Below are 22,863 nucleotides of genomic sequence, written 5' to 3' on the forward strand. Positions count from 1 at the left end.
ATCTCGATTTTTAATAATATCATTGAAATCACATTGTGTTGGTTTTAAATGATGAAGCGTTTAATTGCTTGAGAAATGAGAGAGGTGTTTATTGGGAACTGCAATTCGATAGGAACCATTCTGCTTCCCATGTGCAAACCTCCTCTTACAAATCTTCATTATAACATTATTGGACTGATAATGCACATAAACCCATTTGCATAAGAACATATGGGCTGCTGATGAAGTGATAAACGTGCTAATTCATGATACTTCATTTTTTGTGCACATTGAGCAGCCTCTGCTGTGAGTCTGGTGTTTGCAATGGTTTTTGAGATACTCAATGGGCTTGAGGTTAAAACGGAACCAAAGGAAAAGTCAAGGAGGCACAGACGTTCCTACCATTTACTACTGTAAAGTGCGAAAGCTCTTTCTAAAGGCACTTCCTTTGTGTTGAGCGCTGAGGGTTGTGTTCAAGGGCTGTGAATGAAACCCCGGCCGAGGTTTTCTAACTACAGGTCCAGGTGAACCTCAGTAGGGGCCGTGAGTCTCTTGCGCTCATATTGGAGCTGAAAAGACTGAGTGCAGAGGAGTATAGAGAAGAAATTGGTTTTGACTTGGATTTTTATTCTTACTGTGAAAATACCTCAATCATTCTGCCTAATCGGTTTTGTCTTTATGGCACTGAATTCTGTTCTCTTTGTCTGTGCTAGTCACGTTCATTTGAGCACACTAGATTATTTCCATATTTGATTTCAGTGACTTCAGCTGGGTACACACCAAAAGATAATCGGGCTGATTTTGGGCCGGTTTCCCCCCTTCTGACAATCCTAGCTATGTCCTGATTATCTTGATGGTTCTACAGATTATTTTATCAGATTTTCCCTGGGTGTGAGGTGTGTTAAGTGTCCGAACCTGCTCGGAAGAACGTCGGAGCCGCCCCGATCGCGCGCGCTCTGGAGATTATCACGTGAAACGAAACAATATCCAATCAGAAAGTGAGATGATGGAAGACAGAAGCATAACAAACGCAGTCATGGCGCTGCACAAAGTGAAATTTATGTGGACAGCAGAGATGGAGGGATGGAAAAAAAAAACATTTCTTTTTTTTCCCGTGAATTTTCTGTGAAAATCATTCCAAACACTATCATCGCAATTTCTTCCTGCATATCGTCCGCCATGCTAATTATAAAGTCTCGCGAGATTTTGCGAGATTTCCTGTGTTCACAGTCGAGACTCTGGTTGAAAATCTGTTCGTTATATACACTATAGGAGCAAAAACGGTTAAATCTAGGATTTTTTGTCCTCATGTTTGTGGTCTATCACATTTTGAAAATCTTATAAGATGTGAAAAATCTTTTGGTGTGTACCCAGCATTAGTAGCAACAGCAGCTATGTGTGGGCCTGGGTGAATCTACAATGCCCAATTCATGACCTGTTCAATCTTTGAAGGTATAAATGCAGCAAATTTTGTCTTGCACTGCTGTAACCAAAGCTGAATTACTTTAACGCATCAGCCATGGTCCCATTGTGGATAAACACCCTCTGGCTCTGCCTGCTCCAGTAGCCACGCCCCCAAACTCACACTATTGGTTGAGCTGGAAAGAGATTAACAGATCTGAGCGGACGGCTTTCAATGTTTTGATGGCATCTGGGAGGCTCAATGTTTACACTTTAGGGGAGATAAACCCATGAATGTCATATTACATTTATAGTGCCGCACAGGGACCGGTCCGTCAAATTATAATTTTTTTCAAATTAAGCTGGTTGAAAGACTTTAGGTGATGCAAATTTTTCCACCCACACTTTTAGAGGCTCACTCATCATCCACTTTCTGTATCTGCCACTGAGCAACAGTCTCTTTAACCTTATCCTTCCCTCGCGTTTTGTAACAAATCCTTCCCTCGTGGGTCAAAATGACCCAAAGCCCTAAGATTATACTTAATTCTTTTTGTCCAGAAAGCTTATTTAATTTAACTCGATTTTGAAAATAACTCTAACATTTTAATTCAGCTCAAAATATCTTACATTGGGTGTTTTTGCCGACCTCTTGTGGAAAAATAATATAACATGATATTTCATGACTCTAGCCACTAGATGGCCTTATAGCACTATTTGGAGCAAATGAGCTGTTCCGCTGGGTCCTAAAGTCAGTTTTTCTTCAGTATGCATTCAGATCAAGCGGCAACATTCTGATCTGAAAAATGAAGCCTACCCGGAAGTGCGAAAAACTGCAATACATCGAAAATCCGCTAGGGGAAGGTCCCAAAAGGGAGCAAATGTCCATAGCCCCCATGTTAAAATGTCAGTTTTCACAGCATAAATTCATGTTTTTACAGGTTGGTCCCATGGACTTTTATTGTATTTTTCGATAGGTTCCGAGTGCCTGACAACCATGAGGGCTGTGAATTTTTTTCTAACTCGTTAGTTTAGATCGTATTTAGATATAAAATGTATGACAATAACAGCGTGGTTAACTTTGATTGACAGCTTGATTGACAGCTGACAAGGCAGCGCCACGGAGAATGACAACATAAGAAGTGCCATTTTTTTAATACAGTTGACATATAATACTACTGTTTCTGTATCATGAAATGTAGTTTTAAGAGTTTTTCAGGCGAGAATGTAGTTGTTTAAAGCTCAAATCTGTGGTTTAATTATAAAGATTTATGAAAATTGTTTCCAGTTGTGAGATCCAGCGATGACCGGGCGCTCGGCGTTCATGTACCCCGCCTGGAACAGCCTGTCCTCGGCTAGTCGTTCGGACGTTTGCCGCTGACTCTGGCGTCTCTGTAGTGGTTAAACATGAGATATAATTTGTCTTGTGTATATCTAAAGGGCGATTTTTGGTCTTGTAAATCTATAATTTGTTCCCTGGCCAATCGGTTTGGCTGAGGGGAAGTTTCATAAGTTTATAAGCTATTTAACGTTACCATTGTATGGTTAGACTAGATCGAGCGCTGACTTTGTATGTTTGACAGAATTGTTTGCTTTATTTGTATAGCTTCTTGTACCTTTTACTTATACTTTTATAATAGCTAATATTGATAAAACTGAAATTTAACAAAAAGTGACTGGGTTGAGTTTTGTCATTTTAAATGCTAGTAACGAATATGATCTGTAATGTTGTTTACTGCAACATCTGTTGTTTAGTACAAATGCACATATTGCCTGGACCATATTAAAATGTTTAATATTTTTATATTATATTTAAAACGAAAAGAGGCAGGTTTGTGTTTTATATTATGTTTGTTTTTTTATAAATAGGCAAACGTTATGTGCAGTGAATATAATCAATACGCGTTGCCTGAACCACATTTGTGTGGCTATAATGTTTAAGATTTCTTTAAATGAAAACGAAAAGAGTTAGTATGGTGTTTTATAACATATTTCGTTGCCTAAATATACACAGAGATAACCGGAGTAGCAGAGCGAGTGAGTGCTGCGCTGCGTCAGAAGGTGGGCGGGGTTAGGATTTCCCAAGATTTTCCAAGATGGCGCCGCCCATACCCCCCATAAACGGCTTCAAACCCGTTCTTCAGAAAGTCTATGGGTGACGTCACGGACGCTTTGTCCATATTTTTTACAGTCTATGATTCAGATACACATGTAGACATTATAAAATATTTTTTTTGGTAAAGTTTTAGCAATTTTAGTTAGAATTTTGAGCATTTTTAGGTTTTTCTATGTGTACATTCCTATGGGGGGGGTCAATTTGACCCAATTTGTTACTTTTTAAATTTCAACCACAAAACTCCTTGAATCCATTACATTTTTTTTTATTTATTTTTTTTTATCCGTGGTTCAAGTGCAACAAAAGTCAAGGGGTCCTGGACCCCTCTGATGAATACTCAATTAACATTTTTTTTTAAATAAAATAATAATACAAAATTCAAAAGGGAAGGGTGAGGGTTAACTATTTGACACAAGGTTATATGCGTATGAACAACAAAAACGTTTACGAGTCTCTTAAGATCAAAGATGTTATAACCACCTTACTACCATACAATAACCTATACTGTGCAATACTTAAAAAGTAATTGTAACTCAAATTTATATACATACATAGATCACAAATGAATATTATAAAATATAAAAAGAAATATATTCAAATATTCAAATTATATACAGTATATATATATATATATATGAAGAGCTCTGATGCAAAAGCCTCTAGAAGCCACCTCTGTCAAAAATGAGATAATAATATTGAGTGAATGCTCTCCGCACATAGTATACGTTCATCAAATTCTTTCACTTCAAACTCACTAAATCCCAGCCTCAGCCCATTCAGAAATACCGGTTCTTGGGTAGAAAAATTATGATTTTCTTTTTTTTTAAATGATACAAATTTTAATATTAAACAAAAACTTTAGACGGACTTAGAGGCTTTTGCATCTGAAGTGTTCACACATATATATAATTATATTAACCACATTTCATAAACCAAATGAACAATGTTTTCTAAAAGTCAAAGATACATATAAAGATCAGACTTAAATACTATTACATTAATAGCAATAATAATACAAACATCAGCCTTTAATTTGATGGTTACAATCATGGCAATTTAAAGTCAAAGATATACAGTATATATACAAATTATCACCCTTAAATGATATTCAATTATAAAAAAAAGTAAGTGTACAAATCAGCATTTAATATAGTTTCTAGTTAAAAAAACAAAACAAATTAAAATATTTTTTTTTTAATTCACAGATATTTAAATAAAGATCACCCAATTCAAAATAAATAAATCAATCAAACACAGATCAATCAATCAATCAATCAATCAATCAGCATTTAATATAATATGTAGTTGTCCAATCAATCAATCGATCATTGTTTATTATAATGTTTAGTTTTTCTTGTTTTTTAATAAACAAGGAAGCTGGTAGTCATTTGGTTGGATTATATATTGCAGTTCAACTTGATATCTACATTAACATTCACGTTAACATTCATTCCTCCTTCACATCTGACATCTAGCAGGTGAGGAGACTTTTCTCATGGGCCGACAGACAGCTGCAGTGAGAAGGGGATGTATAAGACAGAGAGCTGTTCGGAACAAGTTATCCACGGCTCATAGGACATAATTAATTTTCAATGAGTGGGCGCAATCCCTTAAAATGGCTTTCAACAATGCTTGATAACAGGTTTCTGTAATGACATCCTTTGTGCACTGTCGGTAAGTGGTTTAAAAAACATTTCTGATGGTTTTTTTTAGAGGGACGGCCACAAATCATGCATTAATGCATCAATCATTTTTTTTTTTTAAGTTTATTTATTTCTACATATAAGTGGTCCCAAGCCCCCTTCCCAAATGTGATAACTGCGCCATGTCATTGTGTCTGAACCACACAAACAAACAGACTGCAATTCTTAACATTTAAAGGTAGGGTAGGCAAGTTCGGAGAGGCTAGCAATAAGCTAGCTTTGAAAGCATGAGATCCCATCCTCCCCTACCTCATGTCTCAAAGCACACAACATCACGATAATAATGAACGTTAACAACTTACAGAGCTCTTATTGTACCGACTGCTGCAGATTCATTTCGGTGTTGACATATAAATGCATAAATCCGAGACTGAGGACATGAACATAATTTAATATTTAGGCCACTTTTTTGATGATTGCTCTCAGGATGTAAAGGTAGTTTTAACCAGTATAACAAAAAGTGTTAAAAAATTGCTACCCTACCTTTAAACATTTAATTTAATTTTAGGCTATAAAAATGTGTAGCTTTCAATACTATAGGCCACTAGTCTTACTGACATTATATCGAAAAGAATAAACAGCTTTGTGTCCACTTGACAATTTATTTGGTTTATCCAAAGTAAGTAAAATAATAATAATAATAATTAAATAATTAAAGGCAGGATTACAGTAATGAGACCTAAAATAAGCAGGTTCAGCCAGGAACAAATTCATTGTGAGCAGGGACCATGTGTACCGCTCTGTGGGAGTGGGCAGGTGTGGAATGAGATTCGCAGTAGTCTATAAAAACAAGTCTGCACAGACCTTTATATTGCAGTGAAAAACATTTAAATGGTCTGATTATATTTTCACCAGAGTGAGAAATGTGATGGCAATTTACATATTGTAGATCTTTTGCACTTTTCCCCTCTTTTTTCTATTTCAATTAAGTGAGATTCTTTTAAAAACACTTATTTTAAAATCCTCATAAGTAATCTTGTGGCCCCTTATACGTTTTCTGGGGCCTCAAAAATGGCTCCGGTCCCTTGCATGTGAACCACTACACTGAACAAAATGTATGAACCATTTGAGGAGCAACAGTAGAACTGAATTACTCACTTAGACAGTCCTAACCAACCCTTATTCAGGAGTGTATTAGATGGTGTCCTCATTATTGCAGGAATGTGACAAATGAAGAAGAATATCATCTACTTCCTACTATTTGCAGAAGTTTGGCAATCAGGTCAGGGGGCAGGAGACAGTGAGAAAACAGCTATGCTGTGCTTTACTCAAGGGCTGAGAGAGAAAACAGGCCCTAAGTGATCTAAATGAGGAACTGCTACAGCACAGCTGTTGCTCCATTAAGAGTCTCCTAAAGGAGCTTCACAAGGAGCTCTTACAGAAAACCAAAACAGGGTCCATGCCAGAGAACCTAAGTTTTCCAAAGAAAATGGTTTACTTGTTAATAAAGAAATATATTGGCCGCAACTGCTCATGAAGTTATTAATATTATCCCCTGCTGCATGTCAGTCAAGAGCTTCTAAATGTGACGCAGCATGATACATTTATTTGCATAAATATACAGTACAGGCCAAAAGTTTGGAAACATTACAATTTTTAATGTTTTTGAAATAAGTTTCTTCTGCTCATCAAGCCTGCATTTATTTGATCAAAAATACAGAAAAAAAAGTAATATTGTGAAATATTATTACAACTTAAAATAATAGTTTTCTATTTGAATATACTTTAAAAAATAATTTATTCCTGTGATGCAAAGCTGAATTTTCAGGATCATTACTCCAGTCTTCAGTGTCACATGTGACATCCAGTCTATCACATGATCCTTTAGAAATCATTCTAATATTCTGATTTATTATGAGTGTTGGAAACAGTATTGATTTATTTCAAAAAAAGAAAGAAAAAAATTACTGACCCCAAATTACTGACCAGTAGTGTATATTGTAAAGTATCACAGGTTATGAAAAAATATTAAGCAGCAGAACTGTTTCCAACTTTGATAATGAATCATCATATTAGAATGATTTCTAAAGGATCATGTGATAGACTGGAGTAATGATCCTGAAAATTCAGCTTTGCATCACAGAAATAAATGATAATTTAAAGTATAATAAATTGAAAACCAATTATTTTAAATTGTAATAATATATCACAATATAAAAAAAAAAATCTGTATTTTTGATCAAATAAATGCAGGCTTGATGAGCAGAAGAAACTTCTTTCAAAAACATTAAAAATAGTAATGTTTCCAAACTTTTGGCCTGTACTGTACATGGCACACAAATATTTTGGGTTAAATACTGTTTTAATTATTTTAAACTTATTTATTTTTATGAATACTTTTCCATATTAAACAAACTAAATGCATGTAGGATTGTTTTCGCTATGAAGGATATACGTGATACAGCCATCAAATTCAGCATAACTCAATACGCATTCTTTTTGTGCCTTAAAATGCTGCACCTGTTGGCAGCTCACTAAGTTTTGAAACGGAACAGATTTCTTTTTATGACACATTTAGAGTGCCAAGACCCTAAAAAGCATCTAATGATTTCCTTTCCTTTCAGTTTTCTTTTGAATTACTCAATAAGGCCATATAATATGTATAACAACAAAACCCTTAGACTTTACCAACCAAGAATAGAAGGATTACAACTGGGATTGGTTTGTATGTTTGCTGATTTAAAACTTACATAAAAAATGGGCAACATGCCAAAGTTAACCATACCTATCATATGTAGTGAATTACAGGAGTAATGTTGTCCTTAACATGTCAATCACAGCTGTAGTCAGGCAATCATGGCGGTTACAGGCCGCACCTTATCAGGCTTCATAGTACATCGATACTCCCCGACAGCAAAAGCGAGTCACAGTATAGAATAAGAGAAAGAAAATGCTACTTGCTGTTATTGAAGCATGGCACTCCTGTCAAAGAGCTCTTTTGTGAGCACATATCAGTCATTCAGAGCACAAAGATAGTCCCCAGTACCCCACGACCCTTTTGAATGATGTTCTTTTCCCTTTTTGCAATTTTACGTCACATGATACACTATAAGGCTGAGACATGCTCTTCAAAAAATGTGAGTACATGGCAAGGTGTACTAGGAGGTAATGTCTTGCTAATGTTCTTAAACCAAACTGTATGTTCCCAATGGCTTTAGATATATTTGCTATGACTCATACACTTTGTTGCATAGCAGCCCAGGCCAATTAGGTGTGGACATTATGTGTGACAAATGCACTGACTATTCAAAGACCGAAGACAATGATTCATAGCTATCAGTCACAGGAAAAGCATGTCTAGTGATTGTTCACTCCGGCCAGCAGCAGTCTTTGGTGCAGAACTTTTGACTTGAAAATGCAATTGGCTCCAGGAATGAATATCATCCACTTTGATTTTACCAGAAACTGGAGCCACTTTCGCAACCCTTCACCTCTTGAAAGAAAGTATTCTTTGAGTAATTGGATTCGTAAATACTTTTTTTTCCCTCGCCCCTTGTCATGATGACTTTGGTCATTGCCAAGATAAACCGCAATAGCGGTGGACCTCTGCTTATTTGACGATTGTGTTTCGAGATGATGAGCCAAATGCAGTCTTTGGGATTGCTTTGGCTGAGACCTGACCTTCCACCATAGGGCTGCTGGCGAGCTGAGATGAGTTTTCTTTCCAATCAAACAAGCCATTTTCCTTTGAGAAAAAGACTGTGAAATTTGTAGTTCATCCCTCTTATGTGTAAAAGAACTCAACTCAAGGATCTCAAAAGAGACTTTTCCAAGAAAATGTATGGAAACCGCAATAAAATCTTCAAATCTTTGTATACGTACATTGTATGACTTTCTTTATTCTGTGGAATACAAAAGAAGTTTCACAGAAAGTTCACGCTGCTTTTTTCTATACAATGAAAGTGGTTGGGGCCCAGGTTTTTGAGAGAGGTCTAAAACAACACTGGACTCCATTGACTTTCATTGTATGAACAGAAACAGTTCAAAATACCTTCTTTTGAGTTCAGCAGAAGATAGAAAGTCATACAGGTTTGGAACACCACAAGGGGTGAGTAAATTATGTCAGATTTTTTTTTTTTTGTGGGTGATCTATCCTTTAACCTAGTGGCGCTGACAGGTTTTCTGGCCCCCCTGGACAGCTTATTGCCTCTGGGCCCTTTCGAAATCGCGTTCAAGGGGTGGTGGCTCTCTGATCATGGCCCCTGGAATTGTCCTAACCATCCTTAGTGGTTTTTGGCAGCCCTGCTTTAACACATCCAGAATAAAGACCTCCTACTCCACTGTGTAATCTTTTAACATTGCTGCTGTTTTCGTCAGATTTTATCAGTATAATACCACACATACCGAAAAATTCTTTCATCACTCGCCGTAGTTCTGCTCAGTGTGTTGACTGGTTCCTTTAACACAATCTACTCTTCGTGGACCACTGTTGCTAACCAAGACAAAGCACATGTTAATTATAGGGAATGGGTTTCGGGACCTCTTTGCTACCTACGTAATGGTATTTACTGTCAAGGTTTCATATGGGGACTAACAGTATGTTGACAGCAGTGTCAAAACAACTGAATAGGATGTTGCGCTGCTGCAGCCCGGCTGGTGAGTAGAGGTGTTTGAGAGATTTAGCCTGCTGTCTGGCTGTGTCTGTGTTTGAGTTTGTGTGTTAGCGCACAGGGAGCTCTGCATTCCCTCTGGGATTCAATGCCTTTAATAGGGTTTACCCTAGACTAAGACAACCAGATTGGGAGCGATGTGGCACCTCGGGGGTAAACAGCAAACTAGAGAAGCGAGCGATTTTGCAAATGAGCAAGGCTAGCGTTTCATGCATAGAGTCATATGTCCATTAAGCACCACTGGCCTTCGATGTTTTCTCAATTACCCCCAGTGATTGCTTCATCCTCACTTCTAATGTTAAGCAAACATCCTCTGCGGCCAATTTTGTCTGTTCAATGGTAAATAAATCTTCGGCTGTAAATTTTGATTTAACGTTACCCTGCAGCACAGGACCAATGAGGGCTGAGTTTTCCTGAAGTCTATGTGAAATGCTATTGCAATGCAACCCATTTTACTTATGTACTCTGGCAGATTTGCCCAATATATACAAACATCCATTTATCCATCCATCTGATGTTTGAACCTAACCCAGCATCTCAGGCCACAAGCTTTAGATTTTGGATGATGCTTGGAGAGGCTGCTCACTGCAGAGCCAATGGGTAGAGCTTGAAATCCAGCTCCCCCTCTCTGGACGTAAGGGGTGGGGCGAAACCAAAAATGGGGAGAACATGCAAACTCAGAAAGGTGTCCTGGTTCAGCCGGGGCTTGAATGGGGACCTTGCTGTGAGGTGACATTGCTACCCACTGAGCCACTGAGTGAATTGTGTTCCAAACCAGTATGAATTTCTTTCTTCTGTGAAACACAAAAAAAGGTTAGAAATGTAGCAGTTTTTTTGTCCATACAATGAAAGTAAATGGGGTCAAATACTGTTGTTTCTGAACCCCATTGACTTCTATTGTGTGGACAAAAACATTAGTTGAATCATCTTCTTTTGTGTTTCACTGAAGAACGAACGTCACATGGGTTTGGAAAGAAATAAGGGGGAGTAAATTATGACAGAATATCCATTTTTGAGTGGACTATCCCTGTGTCAATACCAGCCTGTGTACTTGGACATCACATAACACTGACTCACTGATGCAGCTGGCTTATTCTGACAGATACTCTACTGGCAGAATCAACCTAGATGTTGCCATTTGATTGGATGTCCTCTAAAAGTCAGTTAACACGTGAGTGTTTAGCGGGCTGCTGAGTATCAGCCGGGTTTCAGGCTCACATCTGGTGCTGTCGAGGAGTCAACTCACTGAGGCTTTTGGATTATACTCCGTTAAATAGGGTCAGAGGCAGAACGCATGAACACACACACACACACACACACACACACACACACACACACACACACACACACACACACACACACACACACACACACACACAAACCTCAGTTCGCCAGGTCGACTGGACCGGAGTGTGTCGGAGACCTGCAGGACTGCTGCAGAAACCTTTCCCTGACCCAGACGTACCTCTACGCAATTCCCTCAATCTTCAGGCCTCTAAACGGATTAACTCCACAGCTGGCTCGGGAAACAGTCTCGCCACCATATCTCGATCAAACACCTCTTCTTTTCTTGTTCCATTCGTCCCTCCCACCCTGTTTTTTTTTCCCACCCACCCTTTCTCTTCTGCCCTGTAACATGCCAGCCTGTTGAGGGATTTACTTGCAATTTCATTTTCTCCTCATCTCACCTCACCTCTCCTCTCCCATTTCCCCTGTCCCTCCTTCTGACGGAATTCTCTTCTAGTGAGCCTGTGACTCATTCAGTATGTTCTCTCTCCTCTGTTTATATTCCCCCTCCCATATGTCCCCTAGCATAGCATCCTCCATAAGGAAGAGCACATGAGGTGATTCCTTGAGGGAAATCATTGCTTATTCTTTTTAAATGGGAGGGCTCATTGTGTATTTGTCCCCGAGGGAGCAGAAGGTGCGGAATACCATTTTCTATTCCCCCTCAGAGGGATATTTGACATCTCTTAAGATATAAATGTCGGACTTGGAAACAGATATTCCGTTGAGATACCTGTGCACAATTAACAGATGCAAACTGTCGCAAACATATTTGGCCTTTCATGTATAAGGACTTTAAGCTAGATGAAAGAAGTTAAATTTGCTTCAGAGACTTCCCTTTAATTATTAACCATACAACTTTCATTCACGTACCAGTCTACTCACCTTTCCTGACCTTTCTTAGCTATCGGCCTGAAATTCATCCCCCTCCTGCTGCTGGCCTGTTCCAATTAGACTAAATTAAGCCATCAGAGCTGGTGTATGTACTGAAATAGAATGAAAGAGCAGGAGTTACAGTATCTACCACTGAAATTATGCTTTAAAATAAAATTTGAGTGGTCCACAGAAAACTCACTATCACAATTCACCACATGTGTAGTAAGGTGTCCAGAGTGCTCACACATGAGCTAACACATTAGCATGTTGCTATGTGGACGGCCAGGTTAATTCAGAATTATTAAAATGGCTACCTTTCAAATAATGAGTGTGAATTTAAACTAATTTGTTTAAAGTAGTTTAATTAATGAGCTCAATTAATGAGTGTAAATTGTTTCTTTACATTCATTTTCAAATTGCAATTCTGCATCCTGTTTGCTATTCCTCAATTCCAATTTAAGAATTAATTTTTGGAATTTAAAATGCACGCACTTAATATTTTGACCCCTAGATGAATTTGCTCTTGCATGCAGAGTATTTTCTTTGTGGCAGGGGCTGTATTCTGTCTGGTATTTAGTCATTGCTTTTTGATCTATTAGAGGCCATTCACACAAGATGCTTTCTTGCATTTGAAACAGACGGAGCGCAATGGAATGGAACAGAACGCAAAGGGTCTCGAGACACACTTTTCACAGTTGAACTGTCTTTGAACTTAACACAGAGTCTTACTGTCTTTGAACTAAACGCATTGTCTTATACAGAGAAATAAACAGCAAGACATGACACAAAGACCAAATACACCCCTCTGATAGATAAACTATATACTCTTCTCTTTTCAGATAACAAAAGTTTTTTTAGCCCAGGTCATTTGATTATATGTGTGTCGTGACTTAAGGTTGGAAACCCTGGACTATGGGAATTTGTTGCATCGGGAATTTACATTGTCTTACAGACGAAACCAGTATATCCATTCGCTTAAAAAAAGTAATAGGACACCTCTTGTCAGCGAACTACATGATTTGAGTCATCCATGTTTGTAGCACAAACTGGAATTATGCATCATAAGGTTAAAGTTTTTTCAAATCAGTAAACCTAGAGTTAGCAAAATGAATAGAACAAACAAACATTAATACTCATAAAAAGGACAGTATCTGTTTGACTTAGGCTCTAAAACGGCAACATATGAGTCTGATGGACAAATAGACAAAGCCGAGAAAAGGTGGAGGGTGCGAGTAGGAGGGTGAGAGGGAAATAAATATGTCCTAGCAGTCAGTCATCTCATCAGACGGATCGACACCGATCACTCACACTCTGTCAGTGGGAGAAATAGAGCAAGCGAGAGAGAGAGAGAGAGAGAGAGAGAGAGAGAGAGAGAGAGAGAGAGAGAGAGAGAGAGAGAGAGAGAGAGAGAGAGAGAGAGAGAGAGAGATGTATTTGTGTGACGGATCAGCGGATGCATCGCACGCCGTTGCCCCAGCTGGTCTGCTTAATGAAATGTGTCCCATGACAAGATAGAGTAAAGTGATTTAAACTGAACCAGCCAGGCTTGCCTGTCTCTACCTCAAATGAGCCTAGAAATAGTCTATTTCCCCACTTCAGAGTGTACATCACATACTTGATTCTGCATAATATTTAGATAAAGTAAATGAAAATTGCTTTCCATGTTTGACAAGCTGTTAGATATTTGAATACACTCTCTAATAAGTACAAAAAACAACAGGCGACAATAACGCACACACAGCATTGTGAATACAGCTTTGATATTTTAATTCACCTGTCAGAAAACGTGCTCTACCATCAAGTAGCATCAAATTTGGCCCCCTGGGCAGGGGAAACATACCATGTGTTTTCAGGCAAAAAAGAAAAAGGCAAAGAACATTTTCATTTAGTCTTCATGTCCTCAGCTTAGCTCTCCAATGGATTCCCTGTGTGAATGACAGTCTGTGGAGAAAAATAAATTAATGATTAAAAGTCATTCCAAATAGGCAAAATGCATATTCCAAATGCCAACTAGGACATAAATGACCTCAGCTCTGCTCAATACAATTACACTTATGGACAACACACAGAACAAGGAGGGAACACATTTTGCTAATTTTGTGCACCAACTGTGAGAGGTAAGAAAATGTAGAGCCACAAAATGCAATATGTAAAGTTAGTCTGCATTTTTTTTCTTTTCTTTTTTTTCTTCCTTTTTTTTTCTTTAATAGAATTACCTTTATGTTTACACTACATTTAAATAAAAAAAATCAGTTACACTTTATTTTAAGGTGTCATTGTTGCAGTGTAATTAAATATTTAAGTATTGAGTAATAATAATTAACTACATGTACTTATAGGGTTAGGGTAGGATTAGGTTTTGGTTGAGGGTTAATTGCAATTATGCATAATTTACTGTTATTACTACGGTAAGTACATTTAACATATGTAACAAGGACACTGTAAAATAAAGTGTTACCAAAAAACTTTACAATAATCTTTTAATAAAATATACTTTTATTTACATTATAATTGTGTATAATTACTAATTAATTAATAATTACTAACAATATAACAAGACATACCTGGGAACAATCAAGACTAATGATCCAGCAAAGTAGCTCAAGGGGAAATATTCTAGGCTACTAATTAATCAAAACTCATAATATTTGGATCAGTTAATAAAATTAACTTGATGTTGCAGCATTAATATTCAATCAATTAACTTTTTTGTCCAGCAAACACTTTGAATGAATCATCTATCAACTCTCAGAAAGGTTATTTTTGTGGCCACAGAAACATAACTGTTTCTGACTGGGTACAGTGCTGTACAGCATAAAGCTGTAATCACATCTTTAAAGGGACTTTGTTTTGCAAGCAGTGACAGCAGAATCAACACTTGTGTGATTGTGCACAAAAGTTGAACATGAACACATAACTAGTCTAAAAAAACACATACACACAATCACGCATACATGGGTACAATGGAAAGTTAATGAATGAAAAAAAAAACAGAAACAGGGGACTGAAGCTATGGAAATGTAAGTGTCAGTTAACCACCTGAACAACCATCAGTTTCTTAATTTAAAGCACCTTGGCAACAAGGTGGTCAACAAGGGGGCAACAACTGAGCAGAGTGGAGCAGGAGGAACTGGTGACCACCACAGTGGAGCAGGAGGACCTGGTGATCAGGAGGAACCGGTGACCACCACAGTGGAGCAGGAGGAACTGGTGACCTCTACAGTGGAGCAGGGGGAACTGGTGACCACTACAGTGGAGCAGGAGGACCTGGTGATCAGGAGGAACTGGTGACCACCACAGTGGAGCAGGAGGAACTGGTGACCACCAGAGTGGAGCAGGGGGAAATGGTGACCACTACAGTGGAGCAGGGGGAACTAGTGACCTCTACAGTGGAGCAGGGGGAACTGGTGACCACTACAGTGGAGCAGGGGGAACTGGTGACCACTACAGTGGAGCAGGGGAACTGGTGACCTCTACAGTGGAGCAGGGGGAACTGGTGACCACTACAGTGGAGCAGGGGGAACTGGTGACCTCTACAGTGGAGCAGGGGGAACTGGTGACCACTACAGTGGAGCAGGGGGAACTGGTGACCTCTACAGTGGAGCAGGGGGAACTGGTGACCACCACAGTGGAGCAGGGGGAACTGGTGACCTCTACAGTGGAGCAGGGGGAACTGGTGACCACTACAGTGGAGCAGGGGGAACTGGTGACCTCTACAGTGGAGCAGGGGGAACTGGTGACCACCACAGTGGAGCAGGGGGAACTGGTGACCTCTACAGTGGAGCAGGGGGAACTGGTGACCACCACAGTGGAGCAGGGGGAACTGGTGACCACCACAGTGGAGCAGGAGGACCTGGTGATCAGGAGGAATTGGTGACCACCACAGTGGAGCAGGAGGACCTGGTGATCAGGAGGAACCGGTGACCACCACAGTGGAGCAGGAGGAACTGGTGACCTCTACAGTGGAGCAGGGGGAACTGGTGACCACTACAGTGGAGCAGGAGGACCTGGTGATCAGGAGGAACTGGTGACCACCACAGTGGAGCAGGAGGAACTGGTGACCACCAGAGTGGAGCAGGGGGAAATGGTGACCACTACAGTGGAGCAGGGGGAACTAGTGACCTCTACAGTGGAGCAGGGGGAACTGGTGACAACTACAGTGGAGCAGGGGGAACTGGTGACCACTACAGTGGAGCAGGGGGAACTGGTGACCACTACAGTGGAGCAGGGGAACTGGTGACCTCTACAGTGGAGCAGGGGGAACTGGTGACCACTACAGTGGAGCAGGGGGAACTGGTGACCTCTACAGTGGAGCAGGGGGAACTGGTGACCACTACAGTGGAGCAGGGGGAACTGGTGACCTCTACAGTGGAGCAGGGGGAACTGGTGACCACCACAGTGGAGCAGGGGGAACTGGTGACCTCTACAGTGGAGCAGGGGGAACTGGTGACCACTACAGTGGAGCAGGGGGAACTGGTGACCTCTACAGTGGAGCAGGGGGAACTGGTGACCACCACAGTGGAGCAGGGGGAACTGGTGACCTCTACAGTGGAGCAGGGGGAACTGGTGACCTCTACAGTGGAGCAGGAGGAACTGGTGACCACCACAGTGGAGCAGGAGGACCTGGTGATCAGGAGGAATTGGTGACCGCTACAGTGGAGCAGGAGGAACTGGTGACCTCTACAGTGGAGCAGTGGGAACTGGTGACCACTACAGTGGAGCAGGGGGAACTAGTGACCACCACAGTGGAGCAGGGGGAACTGGTGTCCTCCACAGTGGAGCAGGAGGACCTGGTGATCAGGAGGAACTGGTGACTACCACAGTGGAGCAGAGGGAACTAGTGACCTCTACAGTGGAGCAGGGGGAACTGGTGACCACTACAATGGAGCAGGGGGAACTGGTGACCACTACAGTGGAGCAGGGGGAACTGGTGACCTCTACAGTGGAGCAGGGGGAACTGATGACCACAACAGTGGAGCAGGGGGAACTGGTGACCTCTACAGTGGAGCAGGGGGAACTGGTGACCACCACAGTGGAGCAGGGGGAACTGGTGACCTCTACAGTGGAGCAGGGGGAACTGGTGACCACTACAGTGGAGCAGGGGGAACTGGTGACCACTACAGTGGAGCAGGGGGAACTGGTGACCTCTACAGTGGAGCAGGGGGAACTGGTGACCTCTACAGTGGAGCAGGGGGAACTAGTGACCACCACAGTGGAGCAGGAGGACCTGGTGATCAGGAGGAACTGTTGACCACCACAGTGGAGCAGGGGGAACTAGTGACCTCTACAGTGGAGCAGGGGGAACTGGTGACCACTACAGTGGAGCAGGGGTAACTGGTGACCTCTACAGTGGAGCAGGGGGAACTAGTGACCACCACAGTGGAGCAGGAGGACCTGGTGATCAGGAGGAACTGGTGACCACCACAGTGGAGCAGGAGGAACTGGTGTCCTCCACAGTGGAGCAGGAGGACCTGGTGATCAGTAGGAACTGATGACCACCACAGTGGAGCAGGAGGAACTGGTGACCACCAGAGTGGAGCAGGGGGAACTGGTGTCCTCCACAGTGGAGCAGGAGGACCTGGTGATCAGGAGGAACTGGTGATTACCACAGTGGTGCAGGAGGAACTGGTGACCACCACAGTGGAGCAGGAGGACCTGGTGATCAGGAGGAATTGGTGACCGCTACAGTGGAGCAGGAGGAACTGGTGACCACCACAGTGGAGCAGTGGGAACTGGTGACCACTACAGTGGAGCAGGGGGAACTAGTGACCACCACAGTGGAGCAGGGGGAACTGGTGTCCTCCACAGTGGAGCAGGAGGACCTGGTGATCAGGAGGAACTGGTGACTACCAAAGTGGAGCAGGAGGAACTGGTGACCACCACAGTGGAGCAAGAGGACCTGGTGATCAGGAGGAACTGGTGACCATCACAGTGGAGCAGGAGGAACTGGTGACCACCACAGTGGAGCAGGAGGAACTGGTGACTATAACAGTGGAGCAGGAGGAATTGGTGACTATCACAGTGGAGCAGGAGGAACTGGTGATCAGGAGTAACTGGTGTCTTCTTTTACATGAACAGAATGTCCTGATCATTTAATTATAGTTATGGTACAGTACGTTTTTTTTTTTTTTTTTTGTGAAAAAAAACAAAAAAAATATTTACCACCAGACACTTCCATCAGTAATTTTGTTGTTGATTTTAACACTGATTACTATTCTCCTTGATCCTCTTGATTAAATTTTTTTTGTGTGTGTTTGGGACATTTGCTACACGCCTCTTTCTTTCTCCTAGTGTCTCTCCTTGTGTGGTGATGGGGTCTCCTGGGGGGCCTAAGGCTCTGTTTGCACTGACGGAGGGAGAAAGGGCCAAGGACAACATTCGAGAGCACTGGTGTTTACAAATTCGAGAGCACTGGTGTTTACAAATTCTCCTCAAGAGCTCCATGGGGCAAATTCCACATTTCCTAGTTTCCTTTTCTAATCCATGCTGCTTGTTTCCCTGTTTCATGTGGCTGTGTGCCCTGAGAAGAGACACACTCACACTCCACTCCACACTTCATAAACACTTCTAGTCAACAAGCCTCCCTTTGCTGATGACATATAACAAGTGCTATTAATCCATTTTAGTTGAATTAAATGCATTATACACCAAAATTTGCTGAGAAAAGCTCTGAAATAAAGTCCCCCATATTATGCTTTTCAGAAAGGACCTTTCATGCAGTGTATAATATAGCTGTTTGTGAATGTAAAAGGTCTGGAAAGTGTTAAAGATCAAAGTGCACGACAGCTATTGTCTCCCAAAAGAAAGAATTGATTATTTTCCTGACTGCAAACAACATCTATAATTGGATTTGCTAAATGCTTAGTCCATTAAAGAAGGGACAGTACCCACTTTATGTGGATCAACTTGCTTCCCTGAATCACAACCTGTAAGTAGGCTATGATGAATTATTAATGCTTATATTTTCTACTGAGTGTACAAAACAGTTGTGTTTTGTACACCCAGTGTTGCTATGGGTCTCCAACTAATCGGCTAAGTCACATTATTATTGGCTTACTGAAAAAGTTCTGCAAACTATGCTACTGTAGCTGTGGGACCACTATTGCCTAAAATGGTGTTGATTAATGCAGATTTTCTGTCGTTCTTATTACTTTGAGTAATGATAAAGAACGGAGCAAGATTTTGGTGTACAAACTTTAATGTTACATCCTGCTAAATAACAAGTTCTTCCAAAAAAAATCTACACCATCGTTACTCTCCTCGCAGTGCGTACAATCACTTAGGACTGAGGAAGCCTCTGGAGCAGAAATTCAGATATGGGAAAGGTCGTTTAATTTCCGACATGCGCTGTAAGTGGTCGACCAATCACAATAGACTGGGTCATCTGATCAATCAGAACAGAGTAGGCTCACAGAAAGGAGGGGTTTAGAGAGACAATCTCTAAACTAGTCGTTTTAGACTCTTTGAGAAATTAGGTGATGTGCAATATATATTATGAAAAAATTTATAATTAATGCATGTAAATCTGTTGTAGGATACCTTCAAAACAGAATTAGGAACCTTTAAAATAGCATATTAGTGGCACTTTAACACATTATATTATTATGGCCGACAAGTGAATAATTTAATAGACAAAATGTGGATTTAAATGTCAAAATACTGTTTGTTATATTTCCTTATCAGGTAGACTTGAGTTTTAGATTTTTTTTGTCTATTTAAACATAAGATAGATGAATGCAACATTTTTAGCAACTCGCGCCAGGAGCACCAAATTTATACTACATTTTAGAGGAAAAATGCACTGAGACCCATAAATTCTCTTCCATTAACTAAATTAACACATTAAATTGACAGCCCTGCATATAACACATCCCCATTTTTCTTCTAGACTTTATACGTGTGTGTGAAATGCCTCATTTCCCTCCCTGGAATAATTGATTTAACAAATAGACGTTTGTGTTTTTGGAGGAAGAAGTGACAGGGTGCGAGGAAGTGAGCCGCGAGCCAGAGAGATTAATTAAGCCACAAAGTCTTCTTGATGGAAATTATACACGTCTAAGAAATCATGGCACTTATTTTCTAAGTTCAGCATCTTAGACGTGGGCAAAGCGAGAGAGAAACATATATTTTAAAAACATTTTCAGAGCAAAATGTAAAATTGTAGTTTACTCAACATTAAAATGTCATGATGCTTTACATTAGTATAACTTTGTTTCTTCTGTGGAGCTCAAAAAAAGTTTTCCCGCCCCTCCCATACATTAAAAAGTCAAGGGGGTAAAAAACAAAACAAAAAAAACAATGACTTTCATTTTATGCAGGAAAAAAATTCTAAAGTTCTTTTAAATATCTTCTTTTAATGTTCCACAGAAATAAGAAAGTCATGCAGGTTTGGATCGACATGTGACATTGAGGCGTGTGACTGATTTAAATTTTTAATTTCTGTGAACTATCCCTTTAACTTATGCTAGACTATTGCATCATGGACATTGTCTGCCCGTTAATCATTTAAACAAGTAATAGTGCACTTTTTACATGATTTGAGAGGTCTTCTATGGGTCATGTTACATGTTAAAGTTTAACACTAGGCATCAGTAAGTTTGCACAATAATAAGAATATTGCTTGCCTTAGCAAATAAAATGAATAAAAATGAATGAAAACATCAATCTCAGATCCATTTGAAACAAAACAGGCACCACATTGAGTGCACACGTGAACGTGGTTAAATTACACTAAATATCAACAGAGCAGCAGAACCTGCACAAACCAGATTACATTAAAATGTATGTCCGTATAAAAGAACCTTTGTGCTTAATGAAGGGATCCTACTGCTTGATGCAGCAGCCTTTTGCATAGCAAGCTGTAGGCTAACCCGTTCCCACAGGAGCTGGTCTGAATTGCTAAACTGCTGGGAGAGTATCCATGAATGCAGGATTCTTTACATACTACGCGCATGGGGACACTGTGGCCTTTTGTGCATACTGATAAGATTTGGGCCAAAACAACATAATGCTCATTTAAGTCACGTACTGAAAATGCATTTACGTGAGTGTCGGCTGGGTGAATTAAGGCTGAGAGAGAATGAGAAGCGCTCGTCTGGTTAAATTTATTACTTTGATCACTCAGTGGTTGCCCTCGTTTAGTAGTTCTCGACGATTGGCTGCACGCTCCAATCCACCGCATTTCATTATAATTCAAAGGGATGATTGGAAGCTGAGCTCTTCCTCTTCAGACTAAATCAATAAGCCAAAATAAATAAATAAATGCTCACTTCTCTGCCTCCTCACGAAGCGATATTTATTTTCCCGCTTAAGATGCCTCGCAAACATGAGTCACTCCACTGCAAACACACTCACACAGGCAAAATACAAAGCAGACTTTTTGTGACCTTAATAACGGTTTAACAGAAATTTCTTATCACTCACTGCATTTCTGATTGCTGTGTGCATGTGGGTGTCTTTGATGTTTTGTTTTTTTTTGTTTTTTTTTGTGTTAAAAGAGTTCCTGGGTCCACAAAAGAAATTCTTGCTCTTTCAAACTAACCATTATTATATGTACTCAGGAGCACCTGTGATTTTTGAAGAAGCACCAGGGGCAGTCCAGGCACACTTAGTGTCCAATGAAAGTTAAGGCATGACCAAAAAAATTAAAAATAAAATAAATAATAATAAGTAAAAAATAAATAAATAAAAATAAAAATATTAAATTGTGTAGAAATTTTACAAATGAAACCTTTTTCAAATAAATTATAAGATAATAAAATTGATACCGTGGGCCCTATTTTAACGATCTGAAACACAAGTATCAAGCGCGAAGCGCAAGTAACTTTGTGGGCGGGTCTTGGGCGCTGTTGCTATTATACCGGCGGGATAAATTACTCTTGCGCCCGACGCAAATCTAAAATGGGTTGGTCTGAAGTAGCTTCATTATTCATAGGTGTGGTTTGGGCGTAACGTGAAATAAACCAATCAGAACGACATCTCACATTCCCTTTAAGAGCAGGCGCGCTTGTTCTAAAGCGGATTCCTATTGTAACGGTGGATTTGCCAGGCTCGCGCCAGGAGCGGTTCACAGCCGAGGAGACCGACGTTCTCGTCAGGGCCGTAAAACACAGAGAAGTGACATTGGGGATGGAGAAACCCACCCAAATTAACTTCGGTTAAACAGGTGTATGATAATTTGGGTAAATGTGTAAGCTAGATGTATGCTTTTATAATAATCTATCTATCTATCTATCTGTCTGTCTGTCTGTCTGTCTGTCTGTCTGTCTGTCTATCTATCTATCTATCTATCTATCTATCTATCTATCTATCTATCTATCTATCTATCTATCTATCTATCTATCTATCTATCTATCTATCTATCTATCTATCTATCTATCTATCTATCTATCTATCTATCTATCTATCTATCGTTCGTAATAATGTATGATTTGCAAAAATGAAAACTGCTGCTTCTGTGTAGATGAGAGAATCAAAGTGTATGCGCGTTGTGCACAATGATTATGGCCAAGCATGCACCCTTAAAATAGCATCTGAATAACATGCGCAACGCGCCACTGACTTTAAACTAGTTTTTTTCCTGGTTAGTGGCGAAATTGTTTTCTAAACCTGTAAAATAGCATGAGGGAACGTTTGCGCCGGAACACGCCTCCTCTTTGCGCTGAACCGCCCCCGGGAGCGCAAGTGTATTCTTAGTTAACCGACGTGCTTCTGTGGAGGGAAAAGTCCGCTGTGCGCGGGTGCAAAATAGGAATGATACATTCAATTCAATTCAATTCAAATTTATTTGTATAGCGCTTTTCACAATACATATTGTCTCAAAGCAGCTTTACAGAAAGTGCATTTCAGAAATGTACATTGAAAAATACAGTTAGTTAATCATGCATTAATTTAG

The sequence above is a fragment of the Leuciscus leuciscus genome (assembly GCF_965113295.1).
Source record: "Leuciscus leuciscus genome assembly, chromosome: 24".
Lineage (NCBI taxonomy): Eukaryota > Metazoa > Chordata > Actinopteri > Cypriniformes > Leuciscidae > Leuciscus > Leuciscus leuciscus.